Source organism: Panthera tigris, chromosome C2, assembly GCF_018350195.1.
Source record: "Panthera tigris isolate Pti1 chromosome C2, P.tigris_Pti1_mat1.1, whole genome shotgun sequence".
In the NCBI taxonomy this organism is placed as follows: Eukaryota; Metazoa; Chordata; class Mammalia; order Carnivora; family Felidae; genus Panthera; species Panthera tigris.
The window spans coordinates 58,912,607-58,921,343 of record NC_056668.1 but is presented as its reverse complement, the minus strand read 5'-3'; positions in this window follow the sequence as shown (position 1 = coordinate 58,921,343).

Below are 8,737 nucleotides of genomic sequence, written 5' to 3'. Positions count from 1 at the left end.
TCATTTTAATATTTTCACCCTTTCTCTGTCAATAAATATAAATCTCCTTACAGATCATTGAAAGAGAAGTCCTGTCTTTGACATCAGACTGGGATACAAATTCAGGTTTTTCCATCATACAGTTTATGATCTTCAGCAAATTTCTTAATTACTTATAGCATCAGTTTTGTAGAGAGTTTTGGGAGATGGTAGAACTGGAGTTTGATGGTTACAAGCTCTTCCTGGTTCCCCTGAGACTATCCTGATTTTAAAACTAAAATTCTATATCTCAGGAACCCTCCCAGTCCTGGGCAGACTGGGATGGCTGGTCACCCTGAAACCCAGAACAATTATTATGAAGCTCACATATCATGTAATAGTGCATCTGATCTGGATGGAGCTGTTATCCTCAGGGAAGGTTGAGTAGTCAGAGGACAACTACCTAGCAAATGTTTTCAGTTTTCCTTTATTCTGTGTCTCTACAGTTCTACTTTATCGCCAACTATTTGTGGGGGGGGGGGTGTTATTTTCCATTTGGTGGACATATCTATGGATGATGGGTTTGTCTTTTAAATTTTTTTTAATGTTTATTTTTGAGACAGAGCATGAGCAGGGGAGGGAGAGAGAGAGAGAGGGAGGGAGACACAGAATCTGAAACAGGCTCCAGGCTTTAAGCTGTCACACAGAGCCCAACGTAGGGCTCGAACCCACGAACTGTGAGATCATGACCTGAGCCGAAGTCAGACGCTTAACTGACTGAGCCACCCAGACACCCCTGATGGATTTGTCTTTTAAGTCATCTCAGTAATACAAGTAATTATTAGGCATAAAATAAGCATTTTGAAGACTGATCTGAATAATCCTTTCCCCAGACTAGCCCCTAAGTAACTCTTTAAAGAAAACCTCTGTATTCCTCTTGCCAAGGCAAGTCTATGTTGCCAATGGTGGACTTTATTCTCCTGTTAATTCTTTTGGAATGATCACTGCAATCAGAGAGGCAGAGGATCAATCAAGCCATACATTCCATCCACCCCTCTGGGGACCAGCATGGAACTGTTCTCTCACAGAAACTTTATTTAGACTGGCTTAATAAGAGCCTTTCTTTTAAAAAATATAATGTTAGTTTAATACCGATGACAGGGGCTGGACGGCAAGTGCAGAACCAAGTCTTCTATTCCCTGAGAAGGTTCAGCTGGTGTAGCTACAGCACAAATTTCTCTCCCCAAGTCTGAGAACTACAACACTCTCAGGTAGGAAGTAGCTCTAGAGGGGCCTGTTTGATCTCAGGGACTCATTCCAACTGTAACACCTTGGCCTCAACTGCCCCATTATGCCGAGCAGAATAAATGACTCTCGCAGATGCAAGGCTTGGGATGACATCAACTTTTTTCCATCTGGAAAGAATTGAAATCATCAGTTCACTTTTGGTAGTTTCCTATGGAGCAAGGGTTGTGATTTAAGGAATTATGACTAGGAACACAATTTGGGACAAAAGATGCTTTTTTCCACTTACACTAGATGGTATATGCACAGCACCTTCATTATCATCTCTTCAAACACACCCCTTTTCTTTCTTTCTTTCTTTCTTTCTTTCTTTCTTTCTTTCTTTCTTTCTTTCTTTCTTTCTTTCTTTCTTTCTTTCTTTCTTCAATATATGAAATTTATTGTCAAATTGGTTTCCATACAACACCCAGTGCTCATCCCAAAAGGTGCCCTCCTCAATACCCATCACCCACCCTCCCCTCCCTCCCACCCCCCATCAACCCTCAGTTTGTTCTCAGTTTTTAACAGTCTCCTATGCTTTGGCTCTCTCCCACTCTAACCTCTTTTTTTTTTTTTTCCTTCCCCTCCCCCCATGGGTTTCTGTTAAGTTTCTCAGGATCCACATAAGAGTGAGACCATATGGTATCTGTCTTTCTCTGTATGGCTTATTTCACTTAGCATCACACTCTCCAGTTCCATCCACGTTGCTACAAAAGGCCATATTTCATTCTTTCTCATTGCCACGTAGTATTCCATTGTGTATATAAACCACAATTTCTTTATCCATTCATCAGTTGATGGACATTTAGGCTCTTTCCATAATTTGGCTATTTGGCTATTGTTGAAAGTGCTGCTATAAACATTGGGGTACAAGTGCCCCTATGCATCAGTACTCCTGTATCCCTTGGGTAAATTCCTAGCAGTGCTATTGCTGGGTCATAGGGTAGGTCTATTTTTAATTTTCTGAGGAACCTCCACACTGCTTTCCAGAGCAGCTGCACCAATTTGCATTCCCACCAACAGTGTAAGAGGGTTCCTGTTTCTCCACATCCTCGCCAGCATCTATAGTCTCCTGATTTGTTCATTTTGGCCACTCTGACTGGCGTGAGGTGATATCTGAGTGTGGTTTTGATTTGTATTTCCCTGATAAGGAGCGACGTTGAACATCTCTTCATGTGCCTGTTGGCCATCCGGATGTCTTCTTTAGAGAAGTGTCTATTCATGTTTTCTGCCCATTTCTTCACTGGGTTATTTGTTTTTCGGGAAACACACCCCTTTTCTAATTTGGTAGGGCCTTCATGGTTGGTGTTAATAAACCCAATTCTTCTTGAAATAATACATATTCCATGAGCTGGCTGGGAGGGAAGGATTAGCAAGGTTCTGTTCCTTTAATTCCAGTCTTACTCCCCTTCCTGTGAGGAAGTCATACTGGAGGCAGCAGTAGGAAGAGCAAGAATTAGGAAACATCACAGTGGTTGGCACAGAGTAGGGATAATGGATGAGACCTGGTTGCTGGCCCTGCCTATGGCATCAACTAGTTGTATGACTTACGAGTTATTCCATCACTTTGGCTCTATTTCCACAACTTTAAGTGAGGGGTTGGGTTAGGTCATCCTCAAGCCCCCTCTCATCTCTAAAACCCAATGAATTGTATGCTTCAGCAGCTTTTCTAATTTCTCCTTCTTTTACTAGTTTGTTTTCCTCCCCGCCTCTCCTTAGAAACTGAGTAGACTGATGAGATGGCCCTTGTCAGGGATGAGGAGGGGGTGGTGGTTTCCTAGATTGGCTAGGAAAAAAAAAGGATATTTCTTTTATATACCATACTAAAGTCCTGCTTTCAACAGGAATCTCCCCAAGGAACCAGATGGCTCTGCCCTCCTCTGGACACTGGCTTCATAGAAGGCATCTTTTCCTCTCTCATGTCAGTCTTCATATTCCTGCTAACTCTACAATCTCCGACTTTGGGGAGTGTCCCTGTATGATACTGGCAATATGTGCTGGTAAGCTGACTCTCTGAAAACAAAGTCCGAATTTATAGTATTTGTCCATTTTCATGGTGTAAGTGGCTTATTTCAAGCTAACAATGGTTTAACAAACTGCTTGAGAATTTCCTGAATATTTAACACTGTTCTCATGAGCTTATATGAGCCAATTCCAGTACACCACTTGGCCTGGTGTAGACTGTAAAGAGAAACCAGACCTACTTTTTTGATTAGTCTATGGTGTCAACACAATCCGGTGCACATAGTAGGAACACAAGTGAAGCCATTGGTTGACAGAGCCTCTTCATGTCTTGATAAGTACAATCATCCTTACCTTCTGCTGTAGACTAAAGGTTTATATCCTCCCAAAATTCATATGTTGAAACCTAATCCTCAGTGTGATGGTATTAGGAGGTGGAGATTTTGGGATGTGGTTAGGTTATAAGGGTGGAGCCGTCATGAATAGGGATTAGTGCCCTTTAAAAGAGACCTCAGAGAGCTCTCTCATCCCTTTCCACCATATGAGGACACAGTGAGAAGATGGCTGTCTATGAACCAGGAAGAAGACCCTCACCAGAGACCAAATCAACTGGTGCCTTGATCTTGGACTTCTCGGCCTCCAGAATTATAAGAGATGAATTCCTGTTGTGTATAAACCACCCAGTCTATGGTGTTATGTTATAGCAGCCCAAACAGACTAAGGTACCTTCATAATCTTTCTTATGGAAAGTACCTGTAATAATTTTCCAAGCTAGTTTTGGCCCTAGACCCTAATTCATTTTATTTATCATGGTTATCTTTTCAGGTTACAAATTAGTCTGGCTTGCTTTTATTTCTGTTTCTTTCCTCTTCTGGTACTTTGATATTTAATGCACACATACACATTAGTGAAAACAAAATCACCTTTAAGCTTCCCTGTTTGTATCTTGGAAAAAGAAGGTGCTCCTAGAGCTACATGTTAAGCCAAGTTAACTTTATCTCACACTGGAGTTTTCTTGGGGTCCATGGCAGTCTGTGAGTTACCCAAGGATTCCTTCTTGAAATCATGGTGATCTCTGGAATGGACCATCAGGTCAGAGGAAAATTTTAGAGACTAACCTATTATTAGCAAATCAGATACTGACTACACAAAAGCTTTAATAAATTAAAGAACTGCCTCTGTTAGGTTCTTTCTCCTTTTAGTTCTTTCCTTGTTTAACTTTTGCCCTAACTTTGTTGTGAAAGCTTACTTTGTAGGACTGTGCCAGTTGTGGCTCTGGGACAAAGTGTTCCTTTTTTCAGGCAGTGATGTTTCATCTGGAGCCAGCCTTGACTTTTCTTTCAGCCATAATGTAAGCATGAAAATATGAAAATGAACAGCACAAATAAGGTTTTATGGCTTTCTCCAACAATGTAGGAAGCCAGGAAAGGCAATAACAGAATTCAATCCTTCCTCCTCCTTTCCTATTAATTTGATTTCAATTTCTCTTCCAGAATAAATATTCAACGAATTTCTTCATTAGTGTGGAGCTGGAGGAAGTGCAGTAATTTTGGCTCAGGCATGTCAATACTGTTCTTCTCTGGCAGTTCTGCTTTGTGGAGTTTAGTATTGGGTTTATGATTTCTACCAGGCTATATGGCAAAGACTAAATAAAGAAGGGGATGAGGTTGTTGAGGAGGGGTCCAAGGCTGGATCAGCCAAGAGCAGATATCATAGGTCAAGGGTGAGGTGTGTTGGCAGAGATGTGCTCAAGACTAAATTGTGCATGCGCTAACTATACTCATGCCCAGGAGTGCAATCCATTCTCCAAAGTGGAAAAATACAAGAAAAGTACCAGAAATAGAGTAAAGCCTTCAACAAATTAAAAGCAATCATGTTCTTCACAGACTTCAGGAATCAAAGCATTAGGAGGTCAATTGCAAATTAGATTAGGGAGCAGTAACACATGTGCACATTCCAAAAGGGGTACATGAGATAATTTTGAGAAGGCATATTATGATTTCTCTTGGCATCCCCTACTTTTGCTGTCCTATCATCTTATCTTGCTTCTAAAGTCTCAAGACTCCCCATCCTTTCCAGGGGCTTCCAACTCCTACCCATTCAGTGAGACAGTGAATTCTAGCTAAAAGAAAAAAAAAAAAAAAAAAAAGGATGCTTCCAGGAGAATGCCATATTGGGGGGGGGTTGATAATTTGGGACTCAGGTTTAGATGTAAATATCATCTTCCTATCCCAATGATGTGCATACCTGCATGCAAACTTAGAATAGTTTGGGAAGCCTTTCAAAATATCAATCCGTTCCATTCCCTTCTCATTTTCATCCAAAGAAGAAGGGCAGTAAGGGAATAGTGGTATTATGATGATGTGGTGGGAAGCAGCCTGATGGTTGAGGAACAAAGTAAGATGTAGAGGTGACAAATGGAGAAGGAAGCTGGAAGGCTGGGGATTGGTTACCCTTAGCAAATAAGTTAAAATAAGTTAATTGCCTGAGCAAATAGGTAAATATATTGAGGATAGTCAATCCATATTCCTCACCATCTGAGACAAGATTTTAAAACATAGAAACAGAGGAGGCTAGAAAGATCCTGAGGTATTGGATTGAAGTTTGAAGTATTGGTATGAATTCATGAATTTGTAAATAGATAGATAGATAGATAGATAGATAGATAGATAGAAAGAAAAATAATTTGAATATACCATGTCCCAGGTCTTGCGTTTTATATACTTTTTCCACTAAAAGGAGCCAGGGATCCTTGGAGGAATGACTGATTGTAAGGCTAGGGCAAGGAAAGAACAAGAAGAACTTGAATCATCCTGTTGTAACAGAAAGTAAAGAAATGCTCTAAGAATGATGGGGACATATCAATAAGACATATAAGTCAGCTTGAAGAGCTCCAACTGGCCAAATCTAGGACAACAAAAGCATCAAGATAAATAAAAACATTGGGAAGCCAAAATGACAGAACAGCATGGAAGTTTTTTTTGTGTCTCATGTCCATGACATACAGCCAGATCAACACTAAACCATCCTGCACACCTAGAAAACTGATTTGAAGATTAACACAACAATCTGCACAACCTGAACCAAGAACTCAGCAGGTACATGGTGTGGAGAGGTGAACTGGGGGAGAAGGAAGCCGTGGAGGGCAGGGAGTTGTTTTTGCTTATGGAGAGAAGACAGAGATGGGGGGGAGAGTACAGGAAAAGCACTCCCCCCCCAAAGCAGCTGGAGAGAAAGTGTTAAAGTGGAAACAGTTGCAGGGACTGAACAAAAAAGGAAGAAAGGAGAAAGGAGAAGGTTTAAATTCCATTAAGACTTTATTAACAGGGGGGGCACAGAGTCTGAAACTCCACAACTCGCTACCTGGTGGTGCTCTGGTGAGAAGGGTGAATCCCCAGGAGGAGAGTGAAGTCCAGGGATCTTAGGGCCACATGGGGAGAAGCGGTTCCCCTGCTGAGAGGACATTTTGTAGGGGCTGTGAGACCTCCCCAAAGGCAAAGGCCCCAGTGAACACGGGAGAACAACCACATTTGCTGGTGCTGGAACAAGGTCGTTAAGGGTGAAGCCTGGTGCCAAATGTGTATTGTGATTTTCCATAATCCCTGAAATGCTGCTGCTACACTATCACGTGAACTTTTCCTAGGGTGGGCTGGCACCCAGCCACAGTCTCTGGGCGTCAGCAGCAGCACAGTCCCGTGAACATTCGTAGGTGCAGCTGGCACCCAGCCATTGCTCGGTGAGACCCTCCCTCAGAGGGGCAGAATGGGTCAAAGCCACAGTCCCTCAGAAGTAAGGGGTCTGGAGAAACAGCCTCATCTGAGATAAAACTCAGGAGGGAGGTGCTGCCTGAGGCTTGGTCACAGACAGTGTAAAAGTGGGAGTGGACAGAAGCCAGAGACAAAGGATGGGTGTGTAATTGCTGGTTGGGGAGAACAGAGTTCCAATACTAGAGACTGAGTAGCTGGGTAACACCATTTTCACCCCTCCCACGCATGCGCATACACACCTACAAGCACCACAATACACCCCAGTAAGCAAAGGAATGCCATCTAGTGGAGAACGGAGCTGTTACACTAAGCCCTGCCCAATTGGGCCAATCTCGCTCTTCAGGAACACCACAAGGCTCTCTGCCTGCTAAGTTTACAGACTATAAAGTGCTTCATAGTTTGACTTCTAGGGGGAAAATGATGTAATTTCAATTGTACTGCAGTCTGTTTGCTGGTCCATCTATTCAATTTTCTTTGTTTTTTCTTTTTCATTTCTTTTCTTTTTCTTGAATACAGAAAGGGAAAAATTATTTTTATTTTCAATTTTTATTAAAAATATTTTTCTTTAATTTTTTCTACCATATTTTTTACTTTTGTGTAAACTTCAAATTCTATTTTACTTCCATCATTCATTTTATTCTATTTCATTGTACTCATTTTTTCAAATTTTCAAATGTTTTCATTTTTTCTTCTTTTCTTTTTCACCCTTTATCCCTAATCAATCAAGACCTTTCAACACCCAGACCAAAACACACCTAGGATCTAGCATCATTTATTTGATTTTGTGTGTGTGTGTGTGTTGTTTTTAATTTTTTAATTTCAATTTTTTTAAATTTTAATGTTTTTTACCTCATTAATTCCTTTTCTTCCTTCAAAATGACAAAATGAAGGAATTCACCCCAAAAGAAACAGCAGGAAAAAACAACAGCCAGGGACTTAACCAACACAGATACAAGCAAGATGTCTAAACTGAAATTTAGAATCACGATAATAAGAATACTAGCTGGAGTTGAAAATAGACTAGAATCCTTTTCTGTGGAGATAAAAGAAGTAAAAGCTAGTTAGGATGAAATAAAAAATGCTATAACTGAGCTGCAATCTTGAATGGATGCCATGGCCGCAAGGATGGATGAGGCAGAACAGCGAATCAGCAATATAGAGGACAAATTTATGGAGAATAATGAAGCAGATAAAAAGAGGGAGACTAAGGCAAAAGAGCACGATTTAAGAATTAGAGAAATCAGTGACTCATTAAAAAGGAACAACATCAGAATCATAGGAGTCCCAGAAGATGAAGAGAGAGAAAAAGGGGTAGAAGTGTTATGTAAGCAAATCATAGTGGAAAATTTTTCTAACCTGGGGAAAGACACAGACATCAAAATCCAGGACCCCTATTAGATTCAATAAAAACTGACCATCAACAAGGCATATCATAGTCAAATTTACAAAATACTCAGGCAAGGAAAGAATGATGAAAGCAGCAAGGAAAAAAAAGTCCTTAACCTACAAGGGAAGACAGATCAGGTTTGCAGCAGACCTATCCACAGAAACTTGGCAGACCAGAAAGGAGTGGCAGGATATATTCAATGTGCTGAATCAGAAAAATATGCAGCCAAGAATTCTTTATCCAGGAAGGCTGTCTTTCAATATAGAAGGAGAGATTAAAAGTTTCCCAGACAAACAAAAATTACAGGAATTCCTGCCCACTAAACCGGCCCTGCATGAAATTTTAAGAGGGATTCTCTGAGGGGGGAAAAGACAATAGA